This window comes from Palaemon carinicauda, chromosome 32 (assembly GCF_036898095.1).
Source record: "Palaemon carinicauda isolate YSFRI2023 chromosome 32, ASM3689809v2, whole genome shotgun sequence".
In the NCBI taxonomy this organism is placed as follows: Eukaryota; Metazoa; Arthropoda; class Malacostraca; order Decapoda; family Palaemonidae; genus Palaemon; species Palaemon carinicauda.
In genome coordinates, this window is record NC_090756.1 from 75,240,112 (window position 1) to 75,259,848 (window position 19,737).

The following is a 19,737-nucleotide window of genomic DNA, read 5'->3' on the forward strand; positions in this document are numbered from 1 at the left end:
CATAGCAGACGCTGCTGCTGCAGGAGATGAGAACGAAGGAACAGTGGAATATAGCGTTTCCAATGAAGAATATAGACAGGAAATTAGAACCCAAGAATTGGAAAATGAATTAGACAACTTACAACAGTTAAAGAACAGATTGTTGGTGGAACGAGAAGAGGAGCGACACGCAACCACAGCATATCCGACTTACATGGACAAGTCCAAACGCACACAAGTGAAAGTACACATGCACAGCCGAGTGAAGATATGCAAATCGTAGTTTGAAAGTTGCCAGAACTCCAGGTAAGTGTTAGGCCTTTTGATGATCAACGGCCTAACAAAGGGTTTCAATCGATTGAAGTGTTTTTGAGAGACTTTGAAGTAGCCACATCAGGGTGGTCAGAAAGAGAAAAAGCTATTCAAGTAATTAGATTGCTGAAAGATGCTCCTGCAATGGAGGTAATGTGATGGCCACAAGACAGTTTAAGAAGTTATACTGAAATGAAACATCGTTTGATTGAGAAGTATGCCTTACCTGATGCGAGAAAGGGACACCTAAAAGAAAATTACAAACCCAAAATTCAGGAAGGTGAATCTGTTCTTAGTTTTGCAACTCGCATTTTTCAGGATTGCGATTCGTTTGCTACCCGAAGTGCGAATCTCCAAGAAGGTGATAAAAAAGCAATTGCCCGTAAACATATTCACAGATTAGTAAACCCGTATTTATGTGGTTATTTGTTCAATGACAATCGCTCGTTAGCAGACGCAGAAGACGTAGTAAGCGTGATACAAAACATTTTACAGTTTGCCAGAAGGAAAAATGACTGGGAATAACTGGCCCGATTCCGAGAATTGGCAGCCATGAGAGGCATGCAGCAAGGTAGGGGAGAACGCAGAGTTAGCAAAGTCTTCATATGTTGGCCAGTGTGGGGGAGAGGGCACCAACAAGTGGAGTGCCCCACCCAAGGATCCCCCCCGCAGTTACACTGGTCAGTCCTACGGTCATTTATCTCAAGAGTGCTCAGCAAAAGTGCTCATGGCGGGCGGGCTGTGACACACGTACACCTCCCCCCGCCCGACATCCGAGGAAAAGGAAACAGAGGAAAGGGGGGATAAGGGAGTTCGATGCCCCCCCCCGCCCCCCTCAAGACATCACAAGCAGTAGCCAAGGAAGCGGTGACAACGGACGTGGCAGAGCAGGCACTCGGACCTCCATCGGTACCCCCGACCTCACAACCGCACTAGGGAGCAGCGGCATTGCAGCTGATGTCATTGGCCCATGCCCCATATCTCGTAATAGCCGTTTAGGAATGTTAGCAGTTAGGATTGACCTGCCAGATAAATCCATTCGAGCGCTGATCGACACAGGAGCCAGCGTTTCACTGATTGAAAAATGATTCTCCTCAAACACACTACAGTCAGCAGCATCCATCGTCCTCGACACGCCAGGAGGAAATAAAACTACACATAAACCATACAAGGATCGTCAACTTTAAAGTGGGATCTGTGAAGTTTACACATGATTTTTTTTGTCTTGCCCACCTTGGGAATTCCAGGAATCGAGGCTATTTTAGGAATTGATTTTATCTCTAATATTCAAATATGCATTTTTTGGGGAAAAGATACAATAACAGTAAAAGCAGGAAGGTAAATTTTGACGATAGAAAGTCATGAGGGAGTAAGTGCGTGGGCAGGCTTGGAGAAACATTCAAGTAAGGTAACAGCTGTACCTGAGAGAGAAGTTTTGTCTCCCCAGACACTTACGAGCATATCAGTGACCAAGGTCATTGTTAAACCTAATGGCAATTGGGCCCATATGATATTAGAGGGCTTGACGGAAATAAAAGAGAACACAGCTGATATAACGATAGTTAATTTTTCAAATAAAAGAGTTGCATTAGGAAGTGATTCTGTGTGTTAATTAGAGATATATAAAATTGCTTATAATGGGATGTTGGGAGCCACAACTCTAGCCCGCACAGACGAATGCACTCAGAATTTTATTATGCAAGCACGAAAACTATGTCCGTCAGAATATCAACCTGTAGTTAGTGATATTGTCAATAATTATTCCAATGTAATTGCAATTCGAGATGAGCCACCTGGGAGGATTGATCGATTTCCCTTTAGCATTGAAACTGGGCAGGCAGAACCAATCAGGTCAAGGCCTTATAAGGTACCCATTCATTTCGAGGGAGAGATAGAAAGGGAAATTAATAAATTAAGGAAACAAGGGATAATCGAGGAGAACGAATCCTCCTGGGCTTCTCCAATTGTAGCTGGTAGGAAAAAGGAGGGCTCGGTAAGATTGTGTGTTGATTATAGGAAGTTGAATGCAGTCACTAAGGATAATGCATTTCCGTTGCCCTCGATCGAAGAATTACTTATGAAGGTATGGGATAGTAAATATTTTACAACTGTTGATTTGCAATCTGGATACTATCAAATACCCATTCAGGAAGACAGTAAATGTAAAACGGCATTTATAGCTAATGATCAATTATTTCAGATAATTTTCTTCCTTTCGGTGTTAAAAATGCTCCAAGTCATTTCTCTAGAGTAATGATGGTGGTTTTGTCTCCCTTAATTGGACATAATATTCTTGTTTATTTAGACAATATCATAATTACAGGGAAAATGGCCGAAGAACATAATAATAATATTCGTAAAGTTTTAGAAGCATTGTGACGTAATGGTATGAAAATAAATTTGTCAAAGTGCAAATTTTTCTGTAAACAGGTCAAATTTTTAGGTCACATGATAACCCCAGAAGGTATCCAACCCTGCCCCAGTAAAGTAGCGGCTATTAGAGATTTACCCAGGCCACGTAACTCTAAGGAAGTAGCTGGGTTCTTAGGGCTCGCTGGGCATTACCGTAAATTCATAAGAGGTTTTGGACAGATAGCGAGACCCTTATATGCTATAAAGAAACAAAAAGTAATAAATTGGGGAGCATAAGAAAAAAGAGCCTTTAACCATTTGAAAGCTGCCTTAATTAGCAATGAATTACTCGCATATCCTAGATTGGATCGCCCGTTTTTAGTGACAACAGATACGTGTAGCGTAGCTATTGGTGGCGCAGTTTCTCAATGAGATGATAACGGTAGAGAGCAACCCATCTGTTTTGCTTCCCGATCATTATAAGGGGCAGAAAAGAATTATAGTACATTTGATCGAGAGGATTTGGCTATTCTTTGGGTTTTAGAGAGGCATCGGTTCTTTTTATTAGGTCAGTCGATTGAGTTGCAAAGTGATCATCGCCCCTTACGTGATTTGTATTATAAAAATGATTTGACCTCTCGACAAGTGAGATGGATTGAGAGATTGTTAGTTTAATATAAAGGATTTTCACCACATAGAACGTAAAGCTAACAAGGTAGCTGATGGATGCTCTCTCTAGGGGTGCAGTAACAACTAGGGCATAAAAGAGGAACGGAGAACATAACCAAAATATTGAAGCCCCCCATCAAAATAGAGAAAATAGAGAACGGGATGTGAATTCTCCCGATGAGCAGTCAGAAGACGGGGTGAGAGAGAGAGAGAGAGAGAGAGAGAGAGAGAGAGAGAGAGAGAGAGAGAGAGAGATAGAGAGAGAGAGAGAGAGAGAGAGAGAGAGAGAGAGAGAGAGAGAGAGAGAGAGAGAGAGATATGAGCGGCGAAGCTGAATACAGTATATGTGGGTGGCCGAGGACACAACCAGGGGTGTTCAGAATGAATGCCCTGATGATGCAGGTTTGATTGACTTGGGAGGTTGGGACATAAAAGAAGTCCGAGAGGGACAGAAAAAAGAGGAATGGATGGAAAGAGTGCGAGCACTGATTAGAGGGAATCTGAGAGTTATCCATCATTTCTGAAGGTGCCTCATGAGAATTTCTTTATAGAAAATTATATCTTATATTGTGCTTACGAGAAGAGGGGAGGAAAATTTTGTGCATGAGTAGTTCTTCCTCCCTCTTTAATAAATCGTGCCATCCACATTGTATATGCAAGTTCGTATGCAGGGCATTTAGGGATTGATAGAACATTAAGGAGAGCACGTGAATCCTTCTTTTGGTTAGGAATGAAAAAATCTATTTCTGGGCTCCACCTGTGCCGCTCCATGAAATGCTACTTTTGCATCATTTCTAAGGTATATAACTGCTATGAATTACCAGAGAAAAAAGTTGCATAGGAATGCCAGGGTTGAACCCAGCTCGCTCACCTATATAAGGTGTCGGTATAATACTGGGGCGTGATAAATCACAACCAGAGGTCTCGCACCATTTAGATATCTCCTCTTCAATATCCCCATTACAACGAGGTGCGGTTCAACACCCACCACTGAATGCTACTACCACCATCTCAACCCACGCCAACTACGGCACTCCTTTTTCATAGCATCACTACGTCTGTTTGTTGTGATTTTTTGGCTGTGTTTTTTGGTGTTTTCTCCTGCTCTAGAGCGAGATGTCGGATTCCCAAGTTTCCTCATCAAGTTAAGTACTAGATCTATGAGTTTTGAGCTTTTGGAGGTAGCATTGCCCTTATTTTTACTTTTATTAGAGTTTTCGTTTTTTCTCAGTTCCGATGGCCCCGCTCCGCGGTGGTCATATTGGCTTGCTACCTCCTTCGCTCGTTCTTAACGCCTTGCAATTAGTCTTCTATACTAATTGTTTTTAGTTTTGAACCTGTTATGCTGGAGCTTTTTACCGATTAACACTTTGCTATTCTGATATTATGTTACGTATCATAGCCTTTGAACTTCAGGTTTGACTTGCTTGCTACCCTTCGAGGCGTGTACCTAGAAGGTTTTATTACCGCATTATGGTGTTTTTTACTTAAGTTTTTATTTCATATTACCACCTAGTTAAGATTGACGCCTTTAGTTCGAGTGGGACTCTCGCTTGGCAGTTTTTATTCTAGTTTTGTTATCCTACCGATCGGCATCTACCCGATCTAGAAGTTGTGTTGGCCCCCCCTGTCCAGCTCGGTACCTACCCGCACTGGAGGGCTTGGCTTTGTTATTTATTCTTTCCCTGCCATTTCCCCTTTCCCTGCCATTTCCCCTTTCCCTGCCATTTCCCCTTTCCCTGCCATTTCCCCTTTCCCTGCCATTTCCCCTTTCCCTGCCATTTCCCCTTTCCATGCCATTTCCCCTGCATCCCTCTCTTACTACCTATATTTAGCTTGTGCATGCCTTATAGCCTAGTTCGTCATGTTACATTATTTTACTTTATTTTTATTATCCGTATATGATCATTCCGTTTTGTTATCTCGTGGTTCTGTTTGGACAGGTTGGTACTCCTGTCCTTCCTCCGTCCACGCGATCGCCTCGAGCCACCATTGGCTAGTTCTCGCTGGCTCCTCCCCCTCCCTCTATTGGTGTATGGCACCCCATACCCTTATCTCCCTCCAGGGATACCTCACGTCTCGCAGAGACTTTGGAGTCAGCTGTTTTGCCTTACGGGTCGAGTCCTCTCGTTCCCCAGCCTCCCCCCCCTCCCCTACTCATCCCTCCCCCGGGATACCTTCTGACTCCTTCCCTCCGTCTGAGCCGAGAACAGCTGCCGAGGTTATAGTCTAGTACGCTCACTTACATGCCTTGTCGTAGCCCTGGGTTCGGCTGGGGGGATTTCGGTTGTGTATTGGGTATTCTTCAGCGGGATTCCCTTCGTTACGTACCGTATCCCTCTTGGGTCTCTACTATTATGTAGACTTTTTGTTAGTGGGGAACTCACGTTAGAGCTTTTATTTATTGGTTTTTATTATATTTATTGTCTCTGTTCATTAAGGTCCTTGTGGTTGGCAGGGAGCCATTGGCTCCCCCCTCCCTCCCTTTTCGACTTTCCAACCCCGGTAGGCTGGTTGTGACCCCCGGGTCCACCTCAGTTGTCTCCCCGGAGCCAACAGAATAAGCATGTCACTCTTATTTTAATTTTATTCTATACTTCCCCGGTACCGACGGGATAGTATATCTCCCCTTTGTGACAATACTCTTATTGAATGATCATAACGAATTACGGATTTGTTTTAACTCTTTTATTAATTACTACTTATGCTAAGTTTTTTTCCACCCCGATTACTATACAGGTTCGGATTGTTATTCTTAGTATTTATCCCGGTCCTATGCCGGTTTAATTTTAGTACCCGGAGCACCCGGGTTCCCCTTGGGATTCTAACCTACTATGGGATACTTATGTATCTTTATTATTACAGGTGGTCCGCTGTTAGATGACAGCCTGTGCGGCCGTGCTTCAACAAGCGTGCGGCCACGATGTTTGCAGATCGCATGCTCACTGTCCAAGTGGATGATCTGATCGTCTGGCATCCAGACAACTGCGTGGTCTGCTACGGGCTTGTCTCCACACTTACCTCGGATTCGGTAAGTGTCCCTGTCGTTACTATCTAGATTTACTTCGGATTTAATCTCTGGATTTTCCTTGTTATTTCCATTGTAATCTCTGATTGAATTAAAACATTTAATCTCGGTCTACATGTTGTTACACTTCCTCGCCGAAGTCACTTGGTTATTAGTAACGGTTTATTCTCTTTCAGAGCTCTCAGCCTTCTAAGACTTCTGCCTTGGCGACCCTTAAGGTCTGTGTCGGCGGGTTCGCCCGCAACGTCAAGGCGAAGAAACCCTATGTCTTGTCCGAGGAAATGTGTGCCCTGATATACCCTAACGCTAAGAACTCAGCTGCGGTCCCCAAGGATGTGGCGGACCCCATCATTACGAAGATCACCGAGGCCCTGCTCTTGGGAGAAGCGATTGTGGAGGACGTCGCGGCTATCAACCTCGACATTGAACCTATGGCTCTCGACGAGCCAGAGCTAGGTAGGGAGGTAGGTGAGGCAGGTGGGTCCCGGGCTAAGATTCCTCTCCTTAGCCCGACTTTTTCTACCTCTTCTGCTAATTCTTCCTTTCAGGGATTCTCAGGGAAGCGCGAGGCTGATATCAGTCCACGTCCTGTTGTTCCTAAGGTTAAATCTCTCCGGAGACCCTTATTGAAGACCCGCATGTCTTCCAAATCCCCTAAACCTGTGAAAACTTCGTCTGCCAGAGTCCCCAAAGACTCAGCTGTAGCTTCTTCTTCCTCTCATGGGTCGAAAGCAAAGACAGGCTCAAAAACTAAGACCCCGGAGGCTTCCTTCGATCCGGAAGCCTTTTCAAGCCGGTTATTGGACCAAATTGGTTCCCTGATGTCGTCCCTCACTGAGAGGGTACAAAACAAGGAGAGTCTCGTTGAGAGCCTCATGCGTTCGGGACTGCCGCAACAACATGTTATCCTGGATGCCTCTAAGCTCTCGGAGTTCGTCAAAAGCAACCCGTGGAGAATGGCCTTGCACTTCCCTTTCAAGGATGGTATGTTAACCATCGAGGGATGTGGCACCCGGCCTATTGAAGATTTTGAGTTCTACCTGCCGGGTCTCCAGTTCCCCTTCCCCGGTTTTGCTTGTCTAACAGAGGAGGCTCTGGTACGATTGGATAAAGTTCTTAAGGAGACCGTGATCTACCCGAAGGAACAGGCTCAGTCCACCTGGGTCCGGACCCTAAACGAATGGGAGTATGTTAACACTATGCTCACACCCCATAAAAGCTCCTACACGATGTTCGTGGTAGACGAGCAAACCCCCACTCCGTGTGTCACAAAGATGATGGACCTTGCCACTCAAGCCATTAACGAGGACAAGCCGTTACCACAACTGCGGGAAACGGACCTGACTTCCCTCCTGTTCCCGGGAGACCACGAGTGCTGGACTAACGCCCCAGCCACGTTCTCAGCGGATAAGCTAAGTGCTGACTGTGCTTCCACACAGTTCAGTGAACGACTTCCCAGGCTTCCTGAGTCCCTGATACGTCTCGAGTTTGAAGCTCGGGCCCGGTTGAGTAGATCTATCAACTCAGCTACAATGGCTGAAATGACCTCTCTCATGTACGAAGAGGAACCCCTTTTTAAGGTCCTGACAAAGTCATTGCTTCAGACCTTGCTGTCTGATGCCTACGACTTCCTTGCGGCCAGACGTCGTTGCCGTAAACACGTCCTGTCTGAGGCCACTATCAGACATGAGCCTAACAAGCTCATTAAAGCCCCAATCTGGGCCCTGATTTATTCCCTGAGGATCTCGTCAATAACGTCCTCAACGAGGCTGCCAGAGTAAATCAGAGCCTCAAGGTTCGGTGGGGCCTAGTCCCCAAACTTAAGTTCGAGCCTGCCAGCAACCAATCTCGAGGTAGGAAGAGGCTGAGACCTTTCCAATCCTTCCAAAACTGGCAGTCGCAACAACTAGTTCAGACTATCCCGGTAACACCCTCCACTTCAAAAGGACAACCTCAATAGCAATATGTGTTGGTTCCTCAGGCCCAGGTAGCAACTACTTCTCATGCTACTTCCCCTGCCTTTAACCCCAACTATGAAACCCAGGGTGCGTTCCAGGGTTACCAACGCGCCAGAGGCTCTGGTGCGAGAGGGACTTTTCGCAACAGAGGTAGCGGAAGGACCCTTTCTCGAGGCCGAGAATTCCGCGGAGGCCGAGGAGGTAAATCCGCAGAGAATCATTGAGAACTCTCGGGTAGGAGGAAGACTCTACACCTTTCGAAACCGTTGGACGTTCAGCAATTGGGCTTTCAGCATAATTTCCAAAGGTCTGGGGTGGAGTTGGATAGAAGGGCCCCCTCCACCAACCAGTTTCCATCAACTTCCAACGTAGGAGCTAGTCTTATATGCAAACGATCTATTACAAAAGAATGCAATCAAAGAGGTAAAACACTTGAAATTTCGAGGTCGCTTGTTCAGCGTGCCAAAGAAAGACTCAGACAAGCAAAGAGTAATCCTGGACCTGTCTCATCTGAATTCTTACATTCGATGCGACAAGTTCCACATGCTAACCGTCTCTCAGGTGCGGAACTTACTTCCCCGTGGGGCCGTCACCACCTCTATCGATCTTACAGATGCTTACTATCACGTTCCGATAGCAAGGCATTTTCGTCCGTTTCTAGGCTTCAAACTAGGAAACCAAGCTTATGCATTCAAAGTAATGCCATTCGGACTCAACATAGCACCCAGGATATTCACCAAACTTTGCAGAGACAGTAATCCAAGAATTACGAACCCAAGGAATTCAAATAGTAGCTTACTTAGACAACTGGCTCATTTGGTCAAACAGCGTCGAGAACTGCCTCACGGCAACAAACAAAGTGATAAAATTCCTACAACAGTTGTGGTTCCAGATCAACTTCGAGAAATCTCGCCTAGTTCCAAAGACCAAGTTTCAATGGCTGGGATTACAATGGGATCTGCGTTCCCACACGCTACGTCTCCCAACAGCCAAAAGGACAGAAATTTCAAAGAACACAAGACGTTTTCTCAAGGACAAATTGACGTCCAGGAGAAATCAAGAGAGAATCCTGGGTGCCCTCCAGTTTGCCTCGGTAACAGATATAGTACTGAAGGCCAGACTGAAAGATATAAACAGAGTATAGCGCTCCAGGGCAAATGAGAAATATCGAGACAAAAGAACTTGACTTCCACCAATCCTGAGGAAAAGACTTCAGCCATGGACAAAGGTAAAAAATCTGGCAAAATCCGTTCCTTTACAATATCCACCTCCAAAACTGGTCATTCACACACACGCCTCCTTAACAGGCTCGGGGGATACTCCCAGTACAGGAAAGTCCAAGGACTATGGTCGACAGTATTCCTCCAACTCCATATCAATGTCTTAGAGGCCATGGCGGTATTCCTAACCCTAAAACGACTGGCTCCAGCCAGGAACCAACATATCAGATTGGTTCTAGACAGCGAAGTCATAGTCCACTGCATAAACAGAGGGGGTTCCAAGTCAAGTCCCATAAACCATGTGATGTTAGCAATATTTTACATGGCAGCATCAAATCAGTGGCATCTGTCAGCAGTCCATCTAGCGGGAGTACGAAATGTAGTGGCGGACTCACTTTCGAGGACGACTCCGCTGGAGTCGGAGTGGTCACTGGACCGGAAATATTCAAATGGATCCTGTCTCAGGTCCCAGGTCTCCAGATAGACCTGTTTGCAACAGAGTCCAACCACAAACTAGAGTGCTACGTAGCCCCCAACCTGGACCCTCGGGCTTACGCCACAGACGCAACGTTATTGGACTGGAACACTTGGGAGAGAATTTATTTATTCCCACCAATAAATCTGTTGATGAAAGTGTTAGACAAACTCAGAACTTTCAAGGGCCGGGTTGCTCTAGTAGCCCCCAACTGGCCCAAGAGCAACTGGTTTCCCCTGCTGGTGGAACTGGGTCTCCACCCTCGACAGATACCCAATCCAATACTAACACTAGTACAAACTCGCAATGTGTTAGCTTCCTCAAAAATTCAGAGTGCCCTAACTTTATGGACTTCATGAAATTTGCAGCTCAGAGAGGTGCAGATATTGATCCTCAAAATACCCTATTTTTAGAATCGGATAAAAGGGAATCCACCCTTCGACAGTATGATTCGGCTGTTAAGAAACTTGCAAAGTTTTTAAAGGACTCAAAGGTTGAGATGATGACTATGAATCTGACCGTAACCTTCTTTAGAATTCTATTTGAATCAGCCCTAGCGGCCAGTACTATTACTACAATTAAATCAGCCTTGGAAAAGATTTTCCATATTGGTTTTAATATTGACCTTACAGATTCATACTTCTCATCAATCCCAAGAGCCTGCGCCAGATTGAAACTATCAACTCGCCCTAGCTCAGTTTCCTGGTTTCTGAATGATGTCCTTAAGTTGGCTTCTGATACTCTTAACGAGTCTTGTAATTACATTCCATTATTAAGGAAAACTTTGTTCCTAATGAGCCTAGCTTCTGGCGCCAGAATTTCAGAACTTTCAGCCTTGACTAGAGATCCAGGTCATATTGAATTTCTCTCGTCAGGGGAAGTCTTACTTTCCCCTGACAGAAGGTTCTTAGCGAAAAATGAGGACCCCCAGAACAGATGGTCCCCCTGGAAGATTGTTCCACTTCCTCAGGATCCATCTTTATGTCCAGTAAACACTCTGAAAGCCTATTTAAATAGAACTTCCATTAAGTCCTCAGGGCCCTTATTTACTAGAGAAAATGGAGGAACCATCACCCTGAAAGGAATCAGACAGCAGATTCTGTATTTCATTAAACATGCTGACCCTGAATCATTCCCTCACGTTCATGATATACGAGCCGTAGCAACATCTATCAATTACTTTCACCACATGAACTTTGATGAACTTACGAAATATACAGGCTGGAAGTCTCCAACAGTTTTTAAACCTTTGGAAGCCCTAAAATTTGCTACAGTGGCAGCAGGGATGTGGTTCCTCCCGAAAGTAATGATTCATAATCAGGTCTTGCTATATCCTACTTCCTTCTACCTGCCTTACTTATTGTCCTTATTTTAGTTTTGGTTTTGTTTTACACCTGAGATGCACCCTTCAGGTGCACTCTTATTTTATCATGTCTGTAAATAGCCTTACTCTCCCACGAGTTGAATTTTGTTTGTATTTCCCTTCAGGATCGTAAATTACATTTTGATCTCATAACTTATTATTGTACATTACATTTTCCTTGTCCTTCCATAGTTTGGAAGTTTTCTGATGTATTTGTTACTTATCCCTCTATCCTTCCTTATAAGGAATGGTTCATTCACTGGGTTTCAGTATCCCTATTTACTTTTGTATTAAAACCATGTTTTTTTATATTTTGTCTTTAATTTACTTTTCCCTCAGGTGTTAGTTCCAAGTTTTGGGACCATTTCTCTTGTACTATTTCACGGAGCGGCACAGGTGGAGCCCAGAAAAGGTATTTTGACGAAGGAAAAATCTATTTCTGGGCGAGAGACCTGTGCCACCCTGTGAACCCTCCCTCTACTTCCCTCCCAGAATAGGCCCAAACTTGGGTGCTATGAGGAGTGACGTTGTTGGCGTGGGTTGAGATGGTGGTAGTTGTATTCAGTGGTAGGTGTTGAACGGCACCTCGTTGTAACGGGGATATTGAAGAGGAGATATCTAAATGGTGCAAGACCTCTGGTTGTGATTATATAGGTGAGCGAGCTGGGTTCAACTCAGGCATTCCTATGCAACTTTTTTCTCTGGTAATTCATACAAGTTATATACCTTAGAAATGATGCAAAAGGAGCATTTCACTGGGCGGCACAGAAATAGATTTTTCCTTCGTCAAAATCTCATAATTAAATAAAATGTTGTCATGCTTGTAACTGTTTCAAAGAACATAAAAACACTGTACTGGATGCCAGAAAATGGCCTGTGATTCCTATCAAATCTTATAGAGTGCATATGAATATGGTAGGACCATTTCCTACTGGTTTAACAAAACATTAGTATATATGTGTATTTGGGGATGCATTTACTCGGTACACTCATACTTACACAATGTTGGATAAATCGGCAAATTCATTAGCCCAGGTGCTGTGCTATTTCATTAATGGGTTGAGGGCCTGAAAATTTTGATAAGTGATAATGGTCTTGAGTTTATAAATAAAGTGGTGAAATCGGTCACGGACTTGATGAAAATTGAACATTTTTCAGTGACTGCATATAAGCCTTCAGCAAATGGCTTAGTGGAATTGCATAATAGGGAAGTACCCTGTAGTGTGAATTTTACATTACTTAGTGGCTGATAACTCTCTTCATTGGCATGCCATGCTTCCTACAGCTGAACTAGCTTTGAACATTGCATATAATGCTTTGTTCAGGGACATGCCTTTCTTTTTAGTGTATGGACAGGATCCTGTTTTACCATATACGGTACTCATTAATTCGCAACAAATGCCAAATTATTCAACTGAGCAATACTGTGTATATTTATCAAATCTATTGAGGAGAGTAATGAACACCACTGAAAGGTTTTTGAAAAGAGCTAATGAAAAACATACCTCAAAGTATGATGGTAGGTTCAAAACCGCACCGGTAAAAGTATTTGTGGGTGATCGTGTGTATTTGAAACGATTACATCCTAGGACACACAAACTGGAACCAGCGTATTTGGGTCCGTACCGAGTAAAAACCGTTAAGTCTAACACAATTGCGATACAAAGCACACATACATGTGGTGCCTGAAGAGGTAGTTTTCAAAAGTGTTCCTCCTTACCCCTGCATATGTGACATTCCTCGAGTTGATGAGTAGAAATTTTTTTTTCCTTTGCTGTTGTTGTTGTTTGAGCAGACCTCATTTCTTCTTTTGACGTGTTTAAATAAACTTGATGATAACAATATGTTCTTATGTTGATGCTTAATGTATACATAAAATGTTGTGGTAATTTTGTTGAGTGTGGCAATACGTATAACATTGCTGAATGAACCTAAAAACAATCAGAGGTTAAATAGGGCAGGTGAGATCCGTCAGGCAGATGCTGTATTATTCATGTATTTATATGATTCTTGGTTGCTGGTGCCGGGGCGGTTCCCGAATTGCAAGGATAGGCAGTGTTAATGAATGTGTAGATGTGAATACCTTCTACTTAATGTTATAAGAGAAGGGCGGAAAGATGAATGATTTTCTCAGAAAAACGGCTAGTGGCCACTGGTTGAAAGTTGCAAGTGCAAGTATTGTAGTAATTTAAATAAATGGAGAAATGGTGGTGGTGTAGGAATGTTCAATTTGATGTACGATATGTTTTCCCTGTTATGTGTATCTCTTTGCACGGGGTTCAGGAAAAGACACAAGTCAGTTCTCGCTCATCCCTTGATCTGTAATCAACTCTTGTACATTAAAGGAATCAACTGTTCCCGAGTATGTCTTAACCTGCTTATTTTATTTATTTATTATTTATTGACAAAACTTTATATACATTGTAGTACAATAATTATATTTAGTTTACACAAAACAGTGGGTTTTATTCTGTAACAATTATACATTTTCCCCATTACATTATAAAATATTTTGTCCAGAAAAATTATATTTTCTTCCATAAAGAAATATAAGGCTATTAATCAACCATCACAACAAACCCCTCATACATCAACACCGAAACAAAACAAATATTCAATTATAAATCTTTAACACTTCAAATATATACATGGCGCAGTGAATCTCGTTCCAAAGCAGGACCTACAAGATGCTGAGACGAGGCCATCACAACACACCCAGGGGCAGAGCAAGACGTTCCCCCAGGGGCACTGCAAGCAGGAATGCAACACCGGCACGCCGGCGCCACAAGGGACAGGACTTGTTACAGGCTTTGGTTGGCCTCATGGCACAAGGAAGACCACATGGTTCAGCCTCGGCAAGTGCTAGGGCGATGTGCCCTGAGAAGTGTAGCTATGAGATGACACAAAGCAGTTTTCGAGAATGGTGTCGCTCTATGAGTGATTGGCTGGCCTTAGGAAACGTCTCAGGAGAGAATGCACTTATCAGTATCTGGTTAAACTGCGATGAGAAGTTAAGGATGGCTATAGATGCAACGCACTCAGAGGTTCAGTGGAACTCATTAACGGCCTCTGAGGCATTTGACAGACTGGAGGAGATCACGACGAAGTCTGTGAATAAGGCAGTGGCATGGGACAAGTTTTTCTCAGCGCAACAAGGCGATCAAGAAACCGCGAAATCTTTTGTGCATAGGTGCCAACAATTGGCCTTAGATTGTGGGTTTAAGTGTCCCCATTGTCGAGCTGATCTGAATGATTTTGTGTTAGTTCAGCGGATAACAAGTGGTTTAAGCAATGTGGGACTTAAGCAAGAGATCCTACAGGATCATGAGGTTTTCAATACTGTGCAGAAATTGTTACGTAAATGTGAAATTTATGAATCCGCAGAAAAGGATAGTATTAGCGCTCGTGGAAGGGCAAACGTAGCTAGTTTGGTAAAAGGGGATGAGATAGGCTTAGGCCTAGTTGAAAGTGGGTTAGAAGGTGAAAGTAAAATTATTGCTAGCTATAGGTCTAATAATAGTGACAAGGGACACGGCCGTGGCCATAGTAGCTCGAAACCTACTGGTAGCAGTAAGTCAGATACCAGGTGTAGAAAGTGTGTGGTCGTTCTCATTGGCAGGGAAAATGTCCTGCCGATAATGTTAGCTGTTTTCAGTGTGGTATTGTGGGGCACTTTGCTAAATTCTGTCGTCAAGGGGGACAACAGCCTCCACCTGCGGACAATCGCCAGGTAGGCCTATGTGCGGCAGTGGGGAAACTGCCGATGGTGAAAATAAAGGTTAAGCATGAGTTCTCATGTGAGTGTGTCGTTGTTGAGGCTGTTCCAGACACAGGGGCAGAAGTGTGTATAGTAGGGGTAGATTTGTTACCAAAATTGGGTTTGAAGGTACCTAATCTCTCTCGGTGTAATGTCATTGTAAATCACGCAGGGAAGAAGTCATTGAGAATATATGGGTCTGTTGATATGCTAATAGAATTGGGTGATAAATCAGTGAGCACTAGTGTTATCGTTGTGCAGGGTGCTACCCGTTTTTATATGTCTTTAGGAGTGTGTAAATCACTAGGTCTAGTGCATACAAAGTTTCCCCATCATACTGTCGCTACCGTGAATGACGTCACTCGGAAACCCTCTGCGTCGACTAACCCCCGCCAAACGCCTGAAGAAAATGTTCGCACACGGGTAGGGGGTGGTGTTCGTCAGCGCGAGATGCCATACGCTGCCACGGAGGAGAATGTCCCTAGGCTGAGGGACTGGCTACTGCAACGTTTTGCGAAGACTACGTTCAACGTTTCAAGAAACCCTCTGCCGATGATGAAAGGAGCCCCTCACCACATTCACCTGAGGGAAGGTGCCATCCCCTATGCGTGTCATACACCTATAGGGTGATGTGTTCACGACCCGGACAGTAAAATGAATAATATTCATAAAAAAAAAGTTATTGAGCTACAGGAGAGATTTTGTGCTTAAAAGAAAGTTTAACTAATGCCCCATCTTATGCTATGAGTTTCATATCTGTAGATATTATATTTTGGGTTTTACAGCCGTTTTTAAAATCCAAAATTCTCTGTCCGGGTCGAGACCGCGTGGTCACGACCCGGACGGGGTTGTGGTCTCAACCCGGACGGATGTTTTGGTCCACCAAAAACACACTTAAACAATTGTTTTATATTTTTCTTAGTAAAAACATCCAGAACATGACACTGAAAGGTGGAATAAAACAATTGGTAGCAAAATCTCAATGTAATACAAAAATATATATATTAAACAAAAATGGGAAAGTGAATGACTTAAAACTAATGCATGTTAAAGTGAATGACTTAAAACTAATGCATGTTAAAGTGAATGACTTAAAACTAATGAATCTTAAAGTGAATGACTTAAAACTAATGCTAATGCATGTTAAAGTCCCTCAAGGGAGGGAGGACCTTGATGAGGTTTGCTTGTCGTTGGGTGGTCCCCGTGCTGACTGTGAGGACCCCCAACACCCTGCTGCGGTCGACACTGTCGACATCCCCGATGTCTGGGAAGTGGAAGGTGTCCTTCAGCAAGGGCGACCTTATCCTGAGGAAGTCCACCTGCAGCTGCTGCCCGTCTTCCTCCAGGGAAATGACCTTGCCCACAAAGTGGACAAGCTCCTCAGACCTCTTCCCCTGGAAGAGAAGCTGGACCAGGACAAAGTCACCCACCTGGGGGAAAAAATGAAAAAGAACGGATTTTGAGCGAAGCGAAAAATCTATTTTTGGGTGAGATAGCCATGGCGTCCTGATGGAAGGTTCCTTTTTGGTAGCTTCCTTGGGTAAATAACTACTAAGATATTCCCAGAGAATTTAACCACAGGTTATCACAGAATTCTAACTTCTGGAGCGAGTATCCTAAAGGTTTCCCTTTAAGACATCGTATATCAACAGGGGACGCATGTATTAACGCGCCACATAGCTATCTACACCCCGAACAGAGTTAATGCTTCGGTGTGTAAGGGCTGAGAATACCTGGGAGCCGTTCCATAGCTAATCTCATTCGTGGCTACTACTGATACTCGAGACGTAAACAAACGGGCGCCATTGCTTAAATGACGTCACGTCCGTCTTTATCCTGAAGCCAGTTGCTTGCCCATCACCATGATACAGCAGAGCAGGGTGGGACCTAAAACTGGACGAAGTAGCAGGGAGGGTCCATCAGGACGCCATGGCTATCTCACCCAAAAATAGATTTTTCGCTTCGCTCAAAATCCGTTTTTTGGGCTCAAGCCATGGCGTCCTGATGGAAGAATACCAGAGAATCAATGTATCGTGGTAGATTTTCCCCTATTAGTAAGTGCCAAGGCATTGACAAATTAGCATAGTAATCTTGGTAAAGAACCGTAGGGAAGAAGCATCCTGCCCCCCTTGGCAGTGAAGTTCCCACGGGCCATGCCGACGTCAAAGTGGTATTGAAGGGCTATTCATCCTGATAGAAGAACTTGAAGAACTTGGAGATGAAGCCGAATGTTTGGTATTCGTATAGGAACATTCTGAAAAGCAGACCAGTGGTGGTTGGGCACTGTGTGCTGAGAAGGGTGATTCATCTCCAGGGTATGAAGAGTAAGTATTCGTATTGGAACATTACATAATCAGAGTGAATATAAATTAAGAGTTAGTATCTTAATTTCTCCATAACCATAAGGAAAAAGGGGATAATAAAACTATGACAGGCATGTATTTCATAGTAAGTAGGAGCTGATTGAGACGCACAGGTAATAAAATAGAAATTTTATTTCACAAATGCAGAAATTAAATGAATTGCAGCAATAAGTAAAGTTCATTTACAGTAATTATAATGTACATAGTAATAAAGACTTGCTCTTGAATCTGAAAAGGAATTTCAAGTTTATTAGTAGGCACTCGTTCTCGAGGAACGTAAGTCTTTGATTAAAAACACATCATGCTCAGGGCATGCGGCACTTGTGTGACAACTATGACATTTCACCTGGGATAAGAACAGTTATAAAAGCACTAAGTGTTTTCGACATCACTATGTATCGCTCGAGGGTCAACATAGGCACCCGAAGAGTTAGAGTCCCAAGTAACTCACTGTTCTATGCAGAGTTAGGTGCAGGTTTCATAACACTACCTGCGGCTACCACAAAATGTTTGACTTCGTGCACTTGTTTCGCATAATGTTTAAAGAAAACGCGCGAGGACTTCCAGCCTGTGAAGTTTTTAAGGCTTTCAAAGTCCATACTCTGAAAGAAATTCAGAGATGATGCAACTTTCCTAGGATCATGACCGGCGGGTGTACTGTCAGGATCCGCTCTGCGAATGAAGTACGTGATTTTCGCTCTTAATTGTTTCAGTGACAGGTCGCTGCCCGATGTTTCTCCTTTGAAGAGTTGGCCTCCAACAAAGTTCGAAGTTCTGCGAAGATAGACCTTGAGGCTCTCTACTGGGCATAGAGAGACATCTTCCTTCAGGGGGCATATTCTCCAGGGGCCCCATCTTTTGGTGGGTAATTCATTTTTGGCGAGAAACGTCGGATCAGGGGAGAGGGTAACGTCTCCTGTATCGGTAAACAGGATGTGTCCTTCTTCTCTTGATAATGCCACTATTTCGCTGACTCGAGCTCCCGAAGCAAGAGCAAAGAGAAATATAACTTTCTGAGTCAGATCCTTGAGAGGGCATGAGTCATTATCCAAGTTGGAGGCGAAATGGAGCACCTTGTCTAATGACCAGGAGATCGGTTTCGGTGGGGGTGCTGGGCGTAGGCGAGCACATGCTTTCGGTAGTTTGTTGAAGATGTCGCTGGACAGATCAATTTGGAAAGCATATAGAATTGGTCTGGTCAAGGCCGATTTGCAGGTTGAAATCGTATTGGCTGCTAATCCCTGTCCATGAAGGTGAATAAAGAAGGACATGCAGAAATCAATTGTGATTTCTTTAGGATTTTTTGTCTTGACAAAGGAGACCCATTTCCTCCAGGATGATTCGTATTGCCGTCTTGTGGATTCGGTCTTGTATTCCTCTAGGAAGTCCAGACTTTTCTTCGAGATCCCAAACCTCTTCTTTGCGGCTAGGGAGAGAAAATCATGAGATGAAGGTCCTTGATTTACGATGATGAAGCGAAGACAGTCGACTTCTGTACTTGTTGGGAGAGGACTGGGCCCGGGAGAGGGATCAGCTTGGGCTGCAGCTCCAGGACCAGGGGGTACCAGTTGCTCCGGGGCCACTTGGGAGCCACTAGGGCCGCTGTCCCTTTGAAGGTTCTCAGTTTGGAGAGGACTTTCAGCAGAAGGTTGGTGGGAGGGAACAGGTAGATCTTGGACCATCTGTTCCAGTCCAGTGACATGGCATCCACTGCTTCTGCCTTGGGGTCCTCGTACGGGGCCACATACCGAGGAAGTTGATTGTTGTCGCTCGTTGCAAAGAGATCTATCTGAAGTTCTGGGACTTGGTGAGAGATGAAGGAGAACGATCTTGCGTCTAGAGACCATTCCGACTCTATCGGGTTTGTTCGAGATAGAGCATCCGCTGTCACGTTGCGGAATCCTTGTAGGTGAACTGCAGACAGGTGCCACTTCTTCTTCTCTGCCAGACGGAAGATTGGGAGAAGCACCTGATTTATCTGGGGCGATCTTGAGCCTTGGCGATTGAGACAACGAACTACCACCGAGTTGTCTAGGGTTAGACGAATGTGGATCGAGGGAGGCGGGGATAATTCCTTCAGAGTTAGAAGGACCGCCATGGCCTCCAAGATGTTTATGTGGAACGTCTTGAACAGGGGAGACCAGGTGCCTTGAGCCTGTTTTTGGTGGGAGTGACCTCCCCAACCCTCCAGCGAAGCGTCCGTGTGGATGTTGAGTGATGGAGGAAGGTGTTGAAGAGGAATGGACCTTTTCAGGGCCTTT